This window comes from Scyliorhinus torazame, chromosome 13 (assembly GCF_047496885.1).
Source record: "Scyliorhinus torazame isolate Kashiwa2021f chromosome 13, sScyTor2.1, whole genome shotgun sequence".
NCBI classification, from domain to species: Eukaryota; Metazoa; Chordata; class Chondrichthyes; order Carcharhiniformes; family Scyliorhinidae; genus Scyliorhinus; species Scyliorhinus torazame.
Genome location: NC_092719.1, coordinates 14,619,728 through 14,638,942, shown reverse-complemented (window position 1 = coordinate 14,638,942; position 19,215 = coordinate 14,619,728). Strand labels below are relative to the sequence as shown.

The 19,215-nt window shown below is 51.4% G+C and overlaps 1 protein-coding gene across 5 annotated transcripts in view; it reads right to left on the bottom strand.

Moving 5' to 3' along the window:
- LOC140387852 (uncharacterized) overlaps positions 1–19,215 on the bottom strand; it is a 180,924-nt gene that overhangs the window by 30,492 nt on the left and 131,217 nt on the right. The window lies entirely within an intron of this gene.

Genomic DNA, 19,215 nt, shown 5'->3' with positions numbered 1-19,215 from the left:
TGATTTTCATTAATGACTTGGATGAGGGAGTTGAAGGGTGGGTCAGTAAATTTGCAGACGATACGAAGATTGGTGGAGTTGTGGATAGTAAGGAGGGCTGTTGTCGGCTGCAAAGAGACATAGATAGGATGCAGAGCTGGGCTGAGAAGTGGCAGATGGAGTTTAACCCTGAAAAGTGTGAGGTTGTCCATTTTGGAAGGACAAATATGAATGCGGAATACAGGGTTAACGGTAGAGTTCTTGGCATTGTGGAGGAGCAGAGAGACCTTGGGGTCTATGTTCATACATCTTTGAAAGTTGCCACTCAAGTGGATAGAGCTGTGAAGAAGGCCTATGGTGTGCTCGCGTTCATTAACAGAGGGATTGAATTTAAGAGCCGTGAGGTGATGATGCAGCTGTACAAAACTTTGGTAAGGCCACATTTGGAGTACTGTGTACAGTTCTGGTCGCCTCATTTTAGGAAGGATGTGGAAGCTCTGGAAAAGGTGCAAAGAAGATTTACCAGGATGTTGCCTGGAATGGAGAGTAGGTCTTACGAGGAAAGGTTGAGGGTGCTAGGCCTTTTCTCATTAGAGCGGAGAAGGATGAGGGGCGACTTGATAGAGGTTTATAAGATGATCAGGGGAATAGATAGAGTAGACAGTCAGAGACTTTTTCCCCAGGTGGAACACACCATTACAAGGGGACATAAATTTAAGGTGAAAGGTGGAAGATATAGGAGGGATATCAGAGGTAGGTTCTTTACCCAGAGAGTAGTGGGGGCATGGAATGCACTGCCTGTGGAAGTAGTTGAGTCAGAAACATTAGTGACCTTCAAGCAGCTGTTGGATAGGTACATGGATTACGGGAAAATTATATAGTGTAGATTTATTTGTTCTTAAGGGCAGCACGGTAGCATTGTGGATAGCACAATTGCTTCACAGATCCATGGTCCCAGGTTCGATTTCGGCTTGGGTCATTGTCTGTGTGGAGTCTGCACGTCCTCCCCGTGTCTGCGTGGGTTTCCTCCGGGTGCTCCGGTTTCCTCCCACAGTCCAAAGATGTGCGGGTTAGGTGAATTGGCCAATGATAAATTGCCCTTAATGTCCAAATTGCCCTTGGTGTTGGGTGGAGGTGTTGAGTTTGGGTAGGGTGCTCTTTCCAAGAGCTGGTGCAGACTCAGGGGGCCGAATGGCCTCCTTCTGCACTGTAGATTCAATGATAATCTATGATTAATCTAGGACAAAGGTTCGGCACAACATCGTGGGCCGAAGGGCCTGTTCTGTGCTGTATTTTCTATGTTCTATGTTCTATGTTCTATACTCCAAGTGTGGCCTAACTAAGGTTCTATACAGCTGCAACATGACTTGCCAATTCTTATACTCAATGCCCCGGCCAATGAAGGCAAGCATGCCGTATGCCTTCTTGACTACCTTCTCCACCTGTGTTGCCCCTTTCAATGACCTGTGGACCTGTACTCCTAGATCTCTTTGACTTTCAATACTCTTGAGGGTTCTACCATTCACTGTATATAACCTCACCCAAGCTTCACATTGTTGGACACGAAGGGGCAATTTAGCGTGGTCAATCCACCTAACCACATCTTTGGACTGTGGGAGGAAACCGGAGCACCCAGTGGAAACACACGCAGACACGGGGAGAACGTGCAAGCTCCACACACAGTCACCCAAGGCTGGAATCGAACCTGGGTTCCCGGCGGTGAGGCAGCAGTGCTAGCCACTGTGCCACCAAACTGCAGCAGTTCAAGAAGGTAGTTCACCACTTCCTTCTCCATGACATATAGGGATGGGCAATAAACATTGGCTTCGCCAGCGACGCCAACATCCATGAATGAATTTTTAACAAGGACAAGGGCTTGAGAGATAGCTGGAGCTGGGCGTGCAAATGCAATCCAGCCCCCATTTTAGAGTCAGACATTCAGCTCATATTTATAGTCTAGCCGTTCCGGTGGCAGACATGGTGTGAACGGTCACACGGTCGGTGGCTCCCACTGGGCACAAGTATTTGAGGGCAAAAGGTACAGGAGTGCCTGGGGAAGGTCATACTCCTCTGGTGTGGCTGGTGGATGGATCCACGGACAAGGAGTGTTGCAAGAAGGAAAGAGCGGGAACAGGAGAGTCTTTGCGGTGCGCCATGGGTAAAGATGGTGGAGGACAAGGGGGCTGCGCTGCCCGCCCAGTGGTCAACGGAGCAGCTGGTGGAGTTTTTGAATGATAAGTTTCGGCAGCAGGGGAAAGAGGTCCTGGAAGACCCGGCGAAGGTGATGGAACCGCTGAGATCTGGGATCGAGCGAGTGGAGCAGAGGCTGGAGTCTCAGGGCCGGGCGATCCAGAAGTGGAGGAGGCGGTGGGGGAGCATGTGGAGCAGTTGGCCTCGTTGGTGGCTGAGGTGGGAGTGATGTGGGAAAACCACAAAAAGCTGAGGGAGAAGGTGGAGGAATTGGCGAATCGCTCCAGAAGCCAAAACCTAATGATTGTCGGGATGCAGAGGCGTGGCAAGGATTCTGGAGAAACTGATGGGGAGGGGGCCTTTGATTGGTCTCTGGAGGTCGACCGAGGCACAGGGCGCTGATGAGGAGGCCGCAAGCGGGCGAGACGCCAAGTGCGACGGTGGTGCGGTTCCACCGCTTTCTGGACAAGAAGGTCCTTCGATGGGCAAGGCAGACCAGGAAATAAACCTGGGAAGGGAATGCACTGCGGGTGTACGAGGACCTGGGTACGGAGCTGGCAAAGAGGGGGGCCGGGTTTAACTGGATTAAGGCTGCCCTTAAAAAGGGGGTGACGTTTGGGGTATTGTACCTGGCCCGCCCGTGGGTGACTTTCCAGAAGCGAGAGTATTATTGGAGGATTTCTGTGCATTGTTTAAAATGTTTGGTGGTGGGTTTTGGGGGCCAGGTTTTCACAGGGCAGCAATGATGGTGAGTGTGCCTTTTGTTACACTTTAGGGATAGATGGTTGGGTTGGTTGGGGCGGTGGGAACTGGAGGGAGGAAGGGCGGTTGGAGGCCTTGGGCAGGGGCCACCATGCTAGCTGGGAGGGCTAGTTAACAGGAGTGAAGTGGGTGGTTACCAGGAGGAAGGCTGGGGGGGGGGGCATGGTTTGTTGGAGGGTGGGAGGGTTGCTGACATGGGTGCAGTTGGTGTGGCGCAGTTGGGAAGAGATCGATGACAGTGGACATCCAAAGGGTCTGGAGGGTCGCGTGACAGGGGTCGGGACTTGCTCAAAAAGGGATATGGCTGATCGGCAGGGGGAGGTTAATGGAAAGTTGGAGGGTAGGCGGTGGTTCTGGTAAATGTCTATGCCCCGAATTGGGATGTTGTGGATTTTACGGGGCGGATGTTAGGGAAGATCGCGGACTTGGACTCGCATTAGCTGATTAATTGTGGGGGGGGGGGGGGGGTCGTTTCCGAATGCACTGGGTGTATTTGTGCGTGACCCGGGAAGGGGGGGGGGGGGTCATGGCTGCCACACTGTGGGAGGCACTCAAGGTGGTAGTCAGGGGAGGGATTATATTAATCCGGACACTTACAAAATGGAGCAGGAGGAGAGGGCTAGATCGGTGGGTGAGATTTTGAGGGTGGACAGGGGATCGGAGGCAGGGTTGTTGAAGGAGAGGCAGAGGCTCCAGGTGGAGTTTGGGCCAGTTTCTACCGGTTGCTGGTGCGGCAACTGCGGAGGGCCAGTGCAGGGCGAAGGCAAGTAGGATGTTAGCCCGTCAGCTGAGAAAGCAAGAGCGGCGAGGGAGATCAGCAGAGTTAGGTATGGTAAGGACGGTGGTGATAGACCCGGAGGGTGTGTATGGGGTGTTTTAGACGTTTTATAGAAGGCTTTACAAGTCAAAGCCCCCGGCGGGGAGGAGGGAATGCAACAGTTCCTAGATGGATTAGACTTTCCCAAAGTAGAGGATGGGTTGGTTCAGGAACTGTGGGCCCTCCAGGGCTGAGGGAGGTGATGGATAGTTTGGGGACAATGCAGGCAGGGAAGGCCCCAGGCCAGATGGGTTCCCGGTAGAGTTCTATAGAAAGTTTGGGGCGGACCTGGGACCACAGTCGGTGAGGGCGTATAATGAAGCGAGGGAGAGGGGAGAACTACCCGCTACATTGTCACAGACTTCCATCCGCCTGATTTTAAGGAAGGATAAGGATGCGGAGCAGTGGGGGTCGTACCGCCCGATATCTTCATTGAACGTGGACATTGAAGTTATTGGCGAAGGTGTTGGCATCGCGAATGGAGGACTGCGTCCCAAGGGTGATAGGCGAAGATCAAACAGCTTTTATGAGGGGGGCAACTGTTGGCAAATGTGAGGAGCTATTCAATGTAATCATGATGCCTTCAGAGAGGCAGGAGGTGGAGGTAGTGATGGCGAACGACACAGAGGAAAATGTTTGACCAGTTGGAGCGGCATATCTCTGTTGGAAGTGCTGGGGCGGTTCGGGCAGGGGCTTTTGGTTGGGTATAGGGCGGCGGTTGCGAGCTGGTGGACAGACCGAGTGAGTTTGGGGTACTTTGGGCTGCATTGTGGGGCGAAGCAGTGATGCATGCTCTCTCTGTTGCTCTTCGCCTTGGCGATAGAGCCGCTGACAGTGGCGCTTGGGGCGTCAAGGGATTTTGGGGGGGGGGGGGGGGGGGGGTCGAGCACAGAGTCTCATTGTAAGTGGATGATCTGCTGCTGTATATTTCGGACCCGCTGGGCAGCATCGGAGGCATCATGGGGATTCTGGGGGAGATTGGTCGGTTCTCGGGATACAAACTGTATATGGGAAAAAGGGAGGTGTTCCCAATTGAGACTAGAGGGCAGGAGAGGAGGCTGGGAAAGTTGCCGTTCAGGGTGGTGTCGGCCCTAAGGAACTGCAGGCAGTGACGCCAGCATCTGTTACTGGGGGGGTTCCTCGGTGTGGGCGCACATTGATAATAACCATAGGTTTGCATCGGCAGGGCTGGACTCGAGGTTTCGGGGGTGATGGCAGGCGGGGATTGAGTGCTTTGGCTATAGGAGGCAAATGTGTGAAGTTGGAGGACCTGGAAAAAGTGTATGCGTAGCCCAGTCGGAATGGTTTTAGGTACCTGCAGGTTCGGGGCTTTGTAAGGAGAGGTGTCGTCCTTTCCTGGGCTGCCGCCCCTGGGGTTGTAGGACAAGGTGCCGTTGAAGGACGAAATAGGGGAGGGGACGTTTTTAGATGTCTATAAGGAATTGATGGAGTGGGAGGAAGCCTTGATGGGGATATCGAGCGTAAATGGGGGGAGGAACTGGGAGGGGAAGGTGGGGGTCCGCCTCCAAAGGTGGTGATATTTGGGGTGTCGGAAAGACCTGGGAGTCCAGGAGGCGAGAGAGGCCGATGTTTTGGTCTTTTCCTCCCGGATAGCCCGGAGATGGATTTTGCGCGGGTGGCGGGGCTCGGAGGCGCTGAAAGCAGGGGCGTGGGTGAGCGATCGGGCAGAATTCCTGAGCCTGGAGAAGGTTAAGTTCATCCTGAGGGGGTCAGCAGATGGGTGATGGGTTCACCCGGATGTGGAAGCTGTTTATTAATTTCTTCAAGGAGATTTGAGACATCAGCAAGGGGGGGGGTTAAAAATGGGACGGTGGGATGTAAGGAGGGGTTGGCAGGGGAGCGAGTGGGTGTTGGTTGTTTGTTTGGTCGTTATTCTGATTAGGTTTGTATATATATGAAAATGCCTTGAACCCGGGTCACTGTCCGTGTGGAGTTTGCACGTTCTCCCCGTGTCTGCGTGGGTTTCACCCCCACAACCCAAAGATGTGCAGGGCAGGTGGATTGGCCACGCTAAATTGCCCCTTAATTGGAAAAAATGGATTGGGCACTCTAGATTTTTTTTAAAAAGAAGGTGCCTAAAACAAAAATATTTTTTAAAAAAATATTTATAATGGAGACTTATTACGTAAAGGCCGATGATTGGACCCTACTCGGGTCTCCACCTCCAATAGGTATAGTTCAGCCAGTGTGATGGAATACAGTTCAAGATGGTGATGGAGGAGCTGAGGGTATTGGCCGATGATCACGTCAATAATACAACACCTTTCTCAGGGTGTTACTGACTTGCCAGTGGGTGTAGTTGCAGTTTGGGACATCAATCCCAAATCATTAAGTGGCAGGACTTGGCAGGGTCAACTGAGCCAGGATTGTCTCGGAGATTGTGAAAATCATTATCAAATTGTTTCTTTGTTTTAACAATAACAGGAAGTGGGTCCTCCGGTGGCAGCTATGGAGGAGTACGTCGCACATTTGGTGGCTCCCGCTCTGGTCGGACTTTTGGACCTTTCCCCCGTTTTTCCACCGGACTTGAACAGTAAAACGATGTTAACGGCAATTGTTTACTGAATTCCCACTTCAGTGCATGGAGAAAAGCACTAGAAGTGTTTGTAAGGGCAGAAACAAAAATACAGAGAAGGCTTGGGCTGTAGCTGCAACAGAAGACAGCGTGGCGGAGGTTCGGACCTCGGGCTTGTCGAACCAGCAGTCTATGGAGCAGCTGATGCAAGTCATTCAGGAAGGCTTTGCTACGCAGAAACGGGATTGCTTGGACCCGCTAAAAGCCGATTGAGCAGTTGGAGCATAGATTGGACATCCAAGATCGGGCTATCCAGAAGGTGGAGAAGGCGCTGGCTGAGCAGGAGGAACATCAAACTGCGGTGGAGCCGGAGGTGAGATGTTTGAAGGACCAGCAAAAGCTCCTGGAGAAGGTGGAGGACCTTGAAAATAGGTCCCGCCGGCAGAACCTAAGAACTGTCGGGCTCCCGGAGGGGTCCGAAGGAACGGACGCTGGGGCATACATTGCAGACGTGTTTGTGAAGCTGCTGGGGGATGGGGCATTCTCCTGGCCCTTGGAGGCGGAAGGGGCTCACAGAGCACTCGCGAGGAAGCCGCAAATTGGAGACCCCCCCCCCTCCCAGGGCAATAGTGGTGCAATTCCACAGATTCTCGGACAAGGAGCGCATTCTACAGTGGGCCAAGCAGACACGGAGCTGTAAGTGGGACAATTGCATCCTGCGGGTTTACCAGGGTCTGAGTGTAGTGGTGGCCAGGAGGAGAGCAGGCGTCAACCAGATTAGGTCGATCCTTTTTAAGAAAAAGGTGAAGTTTGGACTGTTATACCCAGCCCGTCTCTGGGTCACGCATGAGGATCAGCACTTCTACTTCGAGTCGCCTGAGGACGCACTGGACTTTGCGAAAAAGAAAGGGCTGGCGAAGGACTGAGAACTTCTGAACTTGGCTGCAACGTTCATGTTTTTTTTCTTCTTTTTGTTTTTGTAAAGTTTCTCGTTTTGCGTTTTATGGAAGACGTTTGCATTGATTTGGAACCAGCGGTAGAGCTGAGTGAGTTAAGGTTTTCATTTGCACTATTGGGGGATGGAGGCGTGCTTGTTTTTGATCTTGGTGTTTTTTTCTGTTGGGCAATTGTGTGGGGATTGTTTGATGTTGGAGTTTGTTTGTATGAGCGGGGTGGGGGGGGGAACAATAGGTGGGAGACTATCTGGTGCCGGGGATGGGGGCCACCAAGCTAGCTGGGTGAGTTAGCTCACGGAAGTGCAGTGGGGGTTGTGCATATGTTTGGTTTAGTAAAGGGGTTGGGTTACAGGGCGTTGTTACTGGGGGGGGGGGGGGGAATGTTCTGCTGACGAGGGAGGGACTGGAGCGGAGGGACAGAGAGGAGGTTGGGGGCTGCCTGGGGATGGAGCGGTGGAGGTGCAGAACGCGGGCTGGAGGCGGGCCTAAAAAAGGGGATGGCTGATCGGCAGGAGGGGGGCGGGGGGGGGGGGCAATGAGCCCCCCAACTAGGCTGATCACCTGGAATGTTCGAGGGTTAAATGGGCCGGTCAAAAGGGCACGTGTATTCACGCATCTTAGGAGATTGAAGGCGGACGTGGTAATGTTGCAGGAGATGCACCTTACAGTAACGGACCTGGTTAGACTGAGGAAAGGCTGGGTCAGTCAGGTCTGTCACTCAGGATTAGATTCAAAGACTAGAGGGGTCGCGATCCTGATCAATATGCTGGTGGTGTTTGAGGCGGGTAGAATAGTCTCGGACGTGGGAGGTCGGTACATTATGGTCAGTGGGAAGCTAGAGGGGAAGCAGATTGTATTAGTAAATGTATAGGTGCCAAATTGGGATGATGTGGAGTTTATAAAGAGGATGCTGGGGAAGATACTGGACCTGGACTCGCACAGGTTGGTCATGGGAGGGGACTTCAACAGTTATGGACCCTGGCTTGGACCGGTCAAGCTCGAAAACGGGCAGTATGCCAGCAATGGCAAAGAAACATACCCGCATGGTATGTTGCCTGCCCGGTGCTAGGGTGCGGGACATCTCTGACCGGCTTGAAATGATACTGGAGAGGGAGGGGGAGGATCCAGTTGTTGTGGTCCATGTCGGTACCAACAACATAGGCAAGTCTAGGAAAGAGGACCTGTTTAGAGATTATAAAGAGCTAGGATTCAAATTAAAAAACAGGGTCATAATCTCCGGATTACTGCCCGAGCCACGTGCAAATTGGCATAGGGAGGCAAGAATAAGGGAAGTTAACACGTGGCTGAAAGAGTGGTGTGGGAAAGAGGGGTTCCTTTTCATGGGACACTGGCATCAGTTTTGGGACAGGGGGGGGCCTATACCGTTAGGATGGTCTCTACCTGAACCGAGCTGGGACCAGTGTTCTGGCGAAAAGAGTAAATAGGGTGGTCAATAGGACTTTAAACTAGAGATTGGGGGGGGGGGAAGAGAAAGTCAGGGAACCAAGAGGTGAAGTAATCAGTGGGAAGCGTAGCTGCTTAGGAATACAAAAATGCACAAAAAGACAGAACTCAGGAGAGGTTACGATAGTCCCCATCTCACAAAATATGACACAGTGTATGGAAAGGCTCAGTAAACCAAGGTCCACCACACTAAGAAAACAAAAAGGGACGGTCAATAGAGAATTAAAGGTGCTATATTTAAATGCGCGCAGTGTACGGAACAAGGTAGATGAGCTTGTGGCCCAGATTGTGACTGGCAGGTATGATGTGGTAGGCATCACAGAGACGTGGTTGCAGGGGGTTCAGGACTGGCATTTAAACATCCAGGGATTCACAACATATCGAAAAGACAGAGAGGTGGGCAGAGGGGTCGGGGTTGCCTTGTTAATTAAGAATGAAAATAAATCAACAGCACTAAACGACATAGGGTCAGATGATGTGGAGTCTGTGTGGGTAGAGTTGAGGAACCACAAAGGCAAAATAAACCATAATGGCAGTTATGTACAGGCCTCCTAACAGTGGTCAGGACCAGGGGCACAAAATGCACCACAAAATAGAAAGGGCATGTCAGAAAGGCAAGGTCACAGTGATCATGGGGGACTTCCATATGCAGGTGGATGGGTAAATAATGTTGCCAGTGGACCCAAAGAAAGGGAATTAATTGAATGTTTACAGGAGGGCTTTTTGGAACAGCTTGTGATGGAGCCCACGAGGGAACAGGCCATTCTGGACTTAGTGTTATGTAATGAGCCAGACTTGATTAAAGATCTTAAAGTAAGGGAGCACTTAGGAGGCAGTGATCATAATATGGTAGAATTCAGTCTGCAATTTGAAAGAAAGGTAGAATCAGATGTAAAGGTGTTACAGTTAAATAAAGATAACTACAGGGGCATGAGGGAGGAACTGACAAAAATTGATTGGGAGCAGAGCCTAGTGGGAAAGACAGTAGAACAGCAATGGCAGGAGTTTCTGGGAGTAATTGAGGACACAGTACAGAGGTTCATCCCAAAGAAATGAAAGGTTATCAGAGGGGAGTTTAGGCAGCCATGGCAGACAAAGGAAGTCAGGGAATGCATCAAAGCAAAAGAGAAAGCCTATAATGTGGCAAATAGTGGGAAGTCAGAAGATTGGGAAGGCTACAAAAACAAACAGAGGATAACAAAGAGAGAAATAAGGAAAGAGAGGATCAAATATGAAGGTAGGCTAGCCAGTAACATTAGGAATGATAGTAAAAGTTTCTTTAAATACATTAAAAACAAACAGGAGGCAAAAGTATCCATTGGGCCGCTCCAAAATGACGCTGGTAATCTAGTGATGGGAGACAAGGAAATAGCTGAGGAACTAAATCAGTACTTTGCGTCAGTCTTCACAGTAGAAGACATGAGTAATATCCCAACAATTCAGGAGAGTCAGGGGGCAGAGTTGAATATGGTAGCCATCACAAAGGAGAAAGTGCTAGAGAAACTAAAAATTGATAAATCTCCAGGCCCAGATGGGCTACATCCTAGAGTTCTAAAGGAGATAGCTGAAGAAATAGTGGAGGCGTTAGTTATGATCTTTCAAAAGTCACTGGAGTCAGGGAAAGTCCCAGAGGATTGGAAAATCGCTGTTGTAACCCCCCTGTTCAAGAAGGGAACAAAAAAAAAAGATGGAAAATTATAGGCCAATTAGCCTAACCTCGGTTGTTGGCAAGATTCTAGAATCCATCGTTAAGGATGAGATTTCTAAATTCCTGGAAGTGCAGGGTTGGATTAGGACAAGTCAGCATGGATTTAGTAAGGGGAGGTCATGCCTGACAAACCTGTTAAGAGTTCTTTGAAGAGATAACAAATAGGTTAGACCAAGGAGAGCCAATGGATGTTATCTATCTTGACTTCCAAAAGGCCTTTGATAAGGTGCCTCACGGGAGACTGCTGAGTAAAATAAAGGCCCCTGGTATTCGAGGCAAGGTACTAACATGGATTGACGATTGGCTGTCAGGCAGAAGGCAGAGAGTTGGGATAAAAGGTTCTTTTTCGGAATGGCAACCGGTGACGAGTGCTGTCCCGCAGGGTTCAGTGTTGGGGCCACAGCTGTTCTCTTTATATATTAACGATCTAGATGACGGGCCTGGGGGCATTCTGGCTCAGTTTGCCGATGATACAAAGATAGGTGGAGGGGCAGGTAGTATTGAGGAGGTGGGGAGGCTGCAGAAAGATTTAGACAGTTGAGGAGAGTGGTCCAAGAAATGGCTGATGAAATTCAACGTGGGCAAGTGCGAGGTCTTGCACTTTGGAAAAAAGAATAGAGGCATGGACTATTTTCTAAACGGTGACAAAATTCATAATTCTGAAGTGCAAAGGGACTTGGGAGCCCTAGTCCAGGATTCTCTAAAGGTAAACTTGCAGGTTGAGTCCGTAATTAAGAAAGCAAATGCAATGTTGTCATTTATCTCAAGAGGCTTGGAATATAAAAGCAGGGATGTACTTCTGAAGCTTTATAAAGCATTAGTTAGGCCCCATTTAGAATACTGTGAGCAATTTTGGGCCCCACACCTCAGGAAGGACATACTGGCACTGGAGCGGGTCCAGCGGAGATTCACACTGATGATCACAGGAATGGTAGGCCTAACATACGATGAACGTCTGAGGATCCTGGGATTATATTCATTGGCGTTTAGGAGGTTGAGGGGAGATCTAATAAAAACTTACAAGATAATGAATGGCTTAGATAGGGTGGGCGTAGGGAAGTTGTTTCCATTAGCAGGGGAGACTAGGACCCGGGGGCACAGCCTTAGAATAAAAGGGAGTCATTTTAGAACAGAGATGAGGAGAAATTTCTTCAGCCAGAGAGTGGTGGGTCTGTGGAATTCATTGCCACAGAGGGCGGTGGAGGCCGGGACATTGAGTGTCTTTAAGACAGAAGTTGATAAATTCTTGATTTCTCGAGGAATTAAGGGCTATGGAGAGAGAGCGGGTAAATGGAGTTGAAATCAGCCATGACTGAATGGTGGAGTGGACTCGATGGGCCGAATGGCCTTACTTCCGCTCCTATGTCTTATGGTCTCAGCCAAGGGTGAAGGAGTTCTCCCCTTCTACTCACACATGCATAAAGTTTACTCCCGGATTGATTTCTTTATTTTGAGCAGGGCCTTGCTGGCTGGGGTGGTGGACACGGGGTACTCGGCGATCGCAATCTCAGGCCATGCCCAGCACTGGGTTGACCTGCAGGTTAGTAAAGACAGTAACCAGCGCCCACACTGGAGGTGAGATGTGGGACATTTGGCAGATGAAGGGGTGCACGAGCAGCTGAGGAAATGTATTCAGAGCTACCTGCAGGTCAACGACACGGGGGAAATTTCAGCAGCGGTGGTCTGGGAAGCACTGAAGGTGGTGGTCAGGGGGGAGCTGATTTTGATCCGGTCCCATAGGGAGAAGGTGGACAGGGCAGAGACGGACCGACTGGTAAAGGAGATACTTCAGATTGATAGGAGGTATGCGGAGACCCCAGAGACAGGGCTTTTATTTTATAAATTTGTTTTTATTCAAAATGTTTCAATAATTTTTACAAACCACTACAAAAAGAAAACAACAAAAAGCAGAGTAATAATTAAGAAAACAACTTAACAAATTAGCAAAACAAAGTGGGATATCTGCCCTTTACAAACAAAATTTATCCACCACCCCCCCTCCCCCCCTCTCTGGTTTGCTGCTGCTGCTGACCTCCACTTAACGTTCCGCGAGAAAGTCAAGGAACGGTTGCCACCGCCTGGAGCATCCCTGCAAGGACCCTCGCAAGGCAAACTTTATCCTCTCCAACCTGAGAAATCCAGCCATGTCGCTGACCCAAGCCTCTACGCTTGGGGGCTTCGCGTCCCTCCACATTAACAAGAGCCGCCTCCGGGGTACCAAGGAGGCAACGGCCAGAACTCTGGCCTCTTTCAACTCCTGCACTCCCGCATCGTCTGACACCCCAAAACACATGGACATGGTTTGCTGGGCCCCCTGAACACCTCACACACCTATCCTCCTCCATCCCAAAGAACTTACTCATTCTCGCCACTGTCATTTGCGCCCGGTGCCCATCTTAAACTGGATCAGGCTGAGCCTGGCGCAAGATGAGGAGGAATTGACCCTGCCCAGGGCGTCAGCCCACAGGCCCTCATCGAGCTCCTCACCCAGCCCCTCCTCCCACTTGCCCTTCAGCGCTTCCACCGAGGCCTCCTCGCCTCCTGCAGCTCCTGGTATATGTCCGATACCTTTCCGTCCCCTACTCACACGCCCGAGACCACCCTGTCCTGTACCCTCCGGGCAGGTAGCAATGGAAATACCCCCACTTGCTTTTTCACGAACGCCCGAACCTGCAGGTACCTAAAGGTATTCCCGGGGGGGGGGGGGGGGGGGGGGGGGGGGGCAACCCAAATTTCTCCTCCAGTGCCCTCAGACTAGCAAAGGTCCCATCAATAAACAAGTCCCCCATCCTTTTGATACCCACTCTGTGCCAGCTTAGGAACCCACCATCTATTCTACCTGGAACGAACCGGTGATTGTTCCGTATCGGGGTCCAGACTGAAGTCCTTGCCTCCCCCTTGTGCTGTCTCCACTGACCCCAGATCCTCAATGACGCCGCCACCACCGGGCTCGGGGTGTACCGTGTCGGCGGGAGCGGCAGTGGAGCCGTTATCAATGCCCCCAGGCTAGTATCCCTGCAAGACCCCACCTCCAACCGCTTCCATGCCGCACCCCCCTTCCTCTACTACCCACTTCCGAATCATGGATATATTCGCTGCCCAATAATAGCTGCAAAAGTTCGGCACCGCCAGCCTACCCCCACCCCGATGCGCTCTAAGAACAGTCTCTTAACACACGGGGTCTTGTTTGCCCACACAAATCCCGTAATAATCCTGTTTACCCGCTTAGAAAAGGACTTGGGGATGAGGATGGGAAGGCACTGGAAGACGAACAAGAACCTGGGGAGGACCATCATCTTCACGGACTGCACCCTGCCCGCCAGGGAAAGCGGCAGCATGTCCCACCTCTTAAAGTCCTCCTCCATCTGATCCACCAGCCGCGCGAAATTGAGCTTCTGCAGGGCATCCCAACTCTTAGTCACCTGAATGCCCAAGTAGCGAAAGCTCCTCCCCACCATCTTAAGCGATAGCTCTCCCAGTCTCTTTTCCTGGCCCCTTGCATGTATCACAAAAAGCTTGCTTTTCCCAACATTCAGCTTATACCCCGAAAAGTCCCCGAAATCTCCAAGGATCTGCATAACCTCCCCCATCCCCTCCACCGGATCCGCAATGTACAGGAGCAGGTCATCCGCATACAGTGAAACACGATGCTCCTCCCCCCCCCCCCCCCGAACCAGCCCCCTCCAGTTTCTGGACTCCCTTAATGCCATGGCCAGCGGCTCGATTGCTAGGGCATACAGCAGAGGGGACAGGGGGCACCCCTGCCTCGTTCCTCGATGTAACTTAAAGTACTCCATCCGCAGCCGGTTCGTTGACACACTCGCTACCAGGGCCTGAGACAACAATTTAACCCACCCTATAAATTCCTCTCCAAACCCAAATCTGCCTAACACTTCCCACAGGTACTCCCACTCCACCCGATCGAAGGCTTTCTCCGCGTCCATTGCCGCTACCACTTCTGCATCACCCCCTTCCGAGGGCATGATGATCACATTCAGGAGCCTCCGCACATTCGTATTCAACTGCCTGCCCTACACAAACCCAGTCTGATCCCCATTGATCACTCCCGGGACACAGTCCTCAATCCTAGCGGCCAAGACCTTGGCCAACAGTTTGGCATCTACATTAAGGAGCGAATTTGGCCTATAGGAGCCACATTGCAATGGGTCCTTATCTCGCTTAAGGATGAGCGAGATCAGAGCCTGCGACATCGTCGGAGGAAAGGTTCCCTTTTCCTTAGCCTCGTTAAAAGTTCTCAACAACAGCTCTGAGAATTTCCTGTAAAATTCTACGGGATACCCATCCGGTCCCGGGGCCTTGCCCGACTGCATACCCTCCAACCCCTTAACCAATTCCTCGATCTCAATCGGGGCCCCCAATCCCTCTACCCACCCCTCCTCCGCCTTAGGGAACCTCAGTTGGTCCAGGAATTGCTTCATCCCCCCCCCCCCCCTCCGGGGGTTCTGACTCATATAATTGGCCATAAAAGTCCTTGAAGACCTCGTTGATCCTTGCCGAGCTCAGCACTGTGTTACCCCCCTATCCCCCAATCTCCCTGGCCGCCTCTCTCTTCTGCAGTATATGCGCCAGCATCCTGTTTGCCTTCTCCCCATACTCATACACCGCTCCTTGTATCTTCCTCAACTGAGCCTCAGCCTTCCCCATGGTAAGCAGGTCAAACTCCGCCTGCAGACTCCGGCGCTCCTTTAACAACCCTTCCTCGGGGGATTCCGCGTACCTCCTGTCCACCCTAAGTATCTCCCCCACCAACCTCTCCCTCTCCATCCTGACCCTCTTCTCCCTGTGAGCCCTGACTGAAATTAGCTCCCGCCTGATAACTGCCTTCAGCGCCTCCCAGACCACACTCACTGAAACCTCCCCAGTATCATTGGTCTCCACATAGCTTTGGATACACCGCCGAATCCGCCCACAGACCTCCTCATCCGCCAATAGTCCTACGTCCAGTCTCCACAGAGGGCGTTGGCCTCTCTCCTCCCCCAGCCCCAACTCCACCAAGTGGGGGGCAAGGTCCGAGATCGCAATGGCCGAATACTCCACACCCTCCATTCTCGGGATTAACGCCCTACTTACCATGAAAAAAATCAATCCGCGAGTACGCCGTGTGCACATGGGGGAAGAAAGAAAACTCCTTCGCCCTTGGCCTGGCAAATCTCTACGGGTCCATTCCCCCCATCTGGTCCATGAACCCCCTCAGGACCTTGGCCGCTGCCAGCTTCTTACCCGATCTCGGCCTAGACCGGTCCAGTGCCGGGTCCAGGACCGTATTGAGGCAGGGCTTTTAAGGGAACGGCGGAGGTTACAGGCAGAGTTTTGCTTGCTGACCACAGGGAGGTCGGTGGAGCAGCTGAGAAAGGCGAGGGGGGGCAGTCCACGAACATGGAGAGAAGGCCACCAGAATGCTTGCTCAGCAGCTTAGGAAGAGGGAGGCAGCCAGGGAGATAGGGAAAGTAAAGGACGGAGATTGGAAACTGGTTGGTGATTCAGGACGAGTGAATAAGGCGTTGAGGGATTTCTACAGTGGGCTATACAGGTTGGAACCCCCTACAGGGCCAGAGGGGATGAGGCACTTCTTGCAGGGGCTGAATTTCCCAAAGGTAGACGGGGAGCTGGTGGAGGAGCTGGGGGCCCCGATTGGGTTGGAAGAGATAGTGGAGGGTCTGAAGGCCATGCAGTCGGGTAAAGCCCCGGGGCCGGACGGGTACCCAGTGGAGTTTTATAAAACATTCTCTGGGATATTGGGGCCGGTGTTGATGAGGATGTTCAATGAGGCAAGGGAAAGAGGGGTGCTGCCCCCGACGATGTCACGGGCAATGATTTCGCTGATTCTTAAGCGGGACAAGAACCCGGAGCTGTGTGGGCCCTACAGGCCGATATCCCTGTTAAATGTGGATGCCAAGTTGCGGGCCAAAATCTTGTCCTCCAGGATCGAGGATTGTGTTCCGGACATTATTGGGGAGGACCAGACGGGGTTTGTTAAGGGCAGGCAGTTGGTGGCCAATGTAAGAAGGTTGTTAAATGTGATCATGATGCCCCCGGAAGGTGTGGAGGTAGTGATCGCAATGGATGCAGAAAAGGCTTTTGATCAGTTAGAATGGGATTATCTGTGGGAGGTACTGGGACGGTTCGGATTTGGGCGGGGCTTTATTGACTGGGTCAGGTTATTGTATCAGGTTCCTGTGGCAAGTGTACGGACGAATAGGACTTATCGGACTATTTTAGACTGCACCGGGGGACGAGACAGGGATGGGGGGGGGGGGGGGGGGGGGGGGGGGGGGGAGCACAGGGTTTCGCTCTATGCGGATGACCTGCTTCTGTACGTTTCGGACCCGATAGAGGGGATGGAAGAAATGATGAGGGCTTTAGGGGAATTTGGCCGGTTCTCGGGGTATAAGCTTAATATGGGAAAGTGAGATGTTTGTGGTCCAGGCGAAGGGACAGGAGAGGTGACTGGGAGAGCTGCCGTTCAGGTTAGTAAAGGGAAGCTTTAGGTACCTAGGTATCCAAGTGGCGCGGGATTGGGACCAGCTGCATAAATTGAATCTGGCCCGGCTGGTGGACCAAATGAAGGACGATTTTCGGTGATGGGAAGCGCTTCCGTTGTCTCTGGATGGGAGGGTGCAGACGGTGAAGATGACGGTCCTCCCGAGATTCCTGTTTGTATTTCAGTGTCTCCCCATTTTTATTCCGCGGTCCTTTTTTAAACGGGTCAACAGAGAGATCACGGGCTTCGTCTGGGCGGGCAAGACCCTGCGAGTAAGGAAGGTAATGCTTGAGCGGAGTCGGGGAGAGGGCGGGCTGGCGCTGCCAAATTTTAGCAACTATTACTGGGCGGCTAATATAGCCAAGATCATGAAGTGGATGGTGGGGGAGGGGGAGGCATGGGTACGCATGGAAGCGGCTTCTTGTAAGGGCACCAGTTTGGGGCGTTGGTAACTGCGCCTCTACTATTCTCGCCGGCACGGTACTCCACCAGTCCAGTGGTGCTGGCAGCCCCGAGAGTTTGGGGCCAGTGGAGGCAGCATGTGGGAGCATCGGTCTGGGCCCCAATCTGTTAAAATTACCGGTTTGCCCTGGGGAGTATGGAGGGGAGGTTCCAGTTATGGCGGAGAGCGGGGATTGAGAGGATGGGGGATGTTTATAGAGGGGAGCTTTCCGAGTATGAGGGCGCTGGAGGAGAAGTTTGGGTTGGCGAGGGGAAACTAATTCAGGTATCTGCAGGTGCGGGACTTCCTACGTAAACAGGTGTCAACCTTCCCGCTCCTACCGCTAAGGGGGATTCAGGACAGGGTAGTTTCCAGAGGGTGGATAGGAGAAGGGAGCGTCTCGGACATTTACAAGTAATGTATGGGGTCAGAAGAGACGTAGACCGAGGAGCTGAAGCGCAAGTGGGAGGAGGAGCTGGGAGGAGAGATGGAGGATGGTCTATGGGCGGACGCGTTGAATAGAGTCAACGCGTCCGCAACATGTGCCAGGCTCAGCCTGGTACAATTTAAGGTTGTTCACCGGGCTCACATGACAGTGGCCCGGATGAGCAGATTCGTTGAGGTCGAGAGATGTGCGGGAGGACCAGCAAACCATGTCCACATGTTTTGGACATGTACAAAGCTTAGGGGATTTTGGCAGGGGTTTGCGGACGTCATGTCCACGGTGTTAAAAAGAGCGGCGCTGAGTCCAGAGGTGGCGATTTTCGGGGTGTCAGAAGACCCGGGAATCCAGGAGAAAGAGGCAGACGTTCTGGCCTTTGCTTCCCTGGTAGCCTGGAGACGGATACTATTAGCATGGAGGGACCCAAAGCCCCCAAAGTTGGAGACCTGGCTATCGGACGTGGCTAGATTTCTCTGTTTGGAGAAAATCAAGTTCGCCTTGAGAGGTTCACTGTTAGGGTTCATCCAGAGGTGGCAACCGTTCATCGATTTCTTTGCGGGAAATTAATCGTCAGCTTCTTTGCGGGAAATTAATCGTCAACAGATGCACGGGGGGGGGGGGGGGGGGGGGTACTTTAGATTAGAGTAGGGGGTCAATTAGGGTGGGACCTGTCCGAGAGGTAAATGGCTTTTGCACTATGTGTATGGTTTCATGTATATTGTTTATTTTGTTATTGTTACTATACCAAAAATACCTCAATAAAATGTTTATCAAAAAAAAACAATAACAGGAAGTGCACACAGGACAGTTTTTAAAAAAACGTATTGAAGTCAATTGTCTGTGGTGTTACATCAATAGTTGAAGAGAATCTTTAGCTGAAGACAGTTAAGAGCATCAGGCGTGTCATCTGAGGGTCCCTTTAAGAAAAGTGTGTTTATCAAATAGCTGTAGTGATGTAATTGTGTGGCTGGAGCTGAGCTGTGTTTCTGGCTTTTACTTTCGTTTTGAGCTGGAAGCTGTTTTGTAACTGAGTTTTTGGTTTCATTTTCAGTTGGGAGCTGCATTCAAACAAGAAGGAGTATTTTGATCTCTCTCTCTCTCTGCATGCTAAAGAATGTCTTCAGATGACTTGATAATTTAAAAGTGATAACTGCTTTCTGTAGAGAATTCAAACCTGCTGTCTTTGTTAAAAAGGGTATTTGACTTATGGATATTGTTAAGAAAGTTATTAAGGGTTACCTATAGAGTATTGTATCTGTGGGGATTATTTGTGTTGGTAGTTGATAAAATGTTTAGTGTGTTTATAAAATGTTAACTGAATTCATAGAATAAACATTGTTTTGTTTAAAAATACTTAAGGTCTCTGTTGCATAACACCTGGAAAGTGGGCCCTTGTGTTCCCCATAACCAAAATCTA